Source organism: Rhincodon typus, chromosome 32, assembly GCF_021869965.1.
Source record: "Rhincodon typus isolate 14 chromosome 32, sRhiTyp1.1, whole genome shotgun sequence".
NCBI lineage: Eukaryota > Metazoa > Chordata > Chondrichthyes > Orectolobiformes > Rhincodontidae > Rhincodon > Rhincodon typus.
This window is the reverse complement of record NC_063363.1, coordinates 29472695-29474751: the sequence shown is the minus strand read 5'-3', so window position 1 is coordinate 29474751 and position 2057 is coordinate 29472695.

The following is a 2057-nucleotide window of genomic DNA, read 5'->3' as shown; positions in this document are numbered from 1 at the left end:
TGCTCCCATAAGGACACTTCTGTTTGAAAGATTTTAATCACTTTAATAAATTACAAAACTGGGAAGTGTTGTAGACAATGAGGAGGTCAGAAGTAGACTTCAGGAGAATATAATCTGATAAAATGAAAAGATAGGGAAGAAATTTCATGCAGAAAAGTGGTAATATTTTTGGGAAGCAGAATAGAGAGGCAGTATAAACTGAAAGGTAAAGCTTTGAAGGAGGTGAAGGAATAAAAAGATCTTGGGATTCACATGCAGAAGTCTTTGATTAGTTAATAAAGCATACAACATGGGAATACTATGCACAATAAGGCAAGCTACTTTAAATCTTTAGGAAAGACCATTAGGGCTCAGCTGGGGTGTTGTGACCAATTCTGAACACCCACAGTTCAGGAAACATGTTAAGACCTTGGAGAGAGTTTGAAGGAGATTTACAAGAACGGTACAAAGGATAAGCATCTTAGGTTCATTTGCCAACTAATTAATGCTATATCCTGTAGTGTGAATTATTATGTTTGTTTGAAATCTGACATTTTCACTTGTCCTGATGAATCCAAGACAAAAAGCTTTGGCAACATGGTTCTCTTTTCAGCAAGATTCAGGATATCAGTTGCTGGGAGAGACTAGAGACGCTGGGATTGCTCTCCTTGGTGCAAAGGCACAGAAAGGAAAATTTAATCGATGTTTTCAAAATGGTGAAGCATTCTTACAGAGGAAATGGGACAATTTATTAGTCATTGGAAGGTCAAGAGGGCAGAGATTAAGATAATTGATAAAAGGTCCAAAGTGTGGGGACGATGGGAAATTAGTAACAAATTGTTACATCCTGACTGTACACAAAGCGGCAGGAGCAGACTCAATAATAGCTTTTGTTTTCCAGAATTCCTTAGTTTCTAGAATACTACCCATAGTTTGGAGGGTAACATATATAACCCCATTCTTCAAGAAAGATGGAAAGAGAATAACGAGGGAGTAATAGGCTAGTTAGCCTACCCTTAGTGGTATGGAAAATGCTAGAATCTATTATAAGACACGTGTAACAGATTACTTGCAGAAACATAATGATTTGGAGGGGTCAACAAGATTTAAGAAAGGGAAATAATTGTTTTTGACAAATCTATAAGGGTTTTGGAGGTTGTAATCAGCGGGGTTGATATGGGGAATCACTGTATTTAGATTTATCAAAAGCAAGATGCTACACAAGAAGTTATTATACATAATTAGGCCTAATAGCATTAGGGCTAATACATTATTGTGGATTGAAGACTGGTTAATGGATAGAAAACGATATGAATAAATGGGTCATTTTGGGGGATTGGCAGGCTGTCGCTAGATTAAATTAACCTGATTTATGTTCTGTGAAATGAGAGATGATCTCAATGACTTATGAAATTCTTAAGGGTTTTGACAGAATAGATGTCTGGAGAATCTGTCTTCTGACTGAACATTCGAGAATTTGATGCATCATGTTTGAATAAGGGGTCAGATATCTAGAACTGAGAAGAAATCTCTTCACTCAAAGACTTGTGGATCTTTGGAATTCTCCCCTGTGGAGGGTTTTAGATACTGTTTCTTTGAGTGCATTTATGAGAGATTAATAGATACTTGGCTATTCATGGAATTCAGAGGTATGGGAATATTATGGGAAAGTGGACTTGAACTAGAAGGTAAGCCATGGACATGAAGGAAGAATGGCCTTCACTTTCCCCATTTTTGTGTCCTTGTCTTATAAGTTCCATTGGCTAACCTGCTAGTGTAAAGCAGAATAAGTAAATGTGTTGCCATGATATTGGGCCTCACACTTTGCTCCTCTGTTATCCTAAAGCTGCTGTCTTTTGCTGCAGTACAGTTTGACTGGCATGAACAGCATTCTGATACCTCACTCAAATGACTGCTTTGCCATTAGGACCAAATTAGACTAGGATGATCCTAGCATCCATAGGTGGGAACCTTGTTGTCTAAAGGACAGTGGTTTTAAGGAACCTCAAGACAAAGAAAGATAGATTTTTAGAGATAACAAGGTGTAGAGCTGGATGAACACAGCAGGCCAAGCAGCA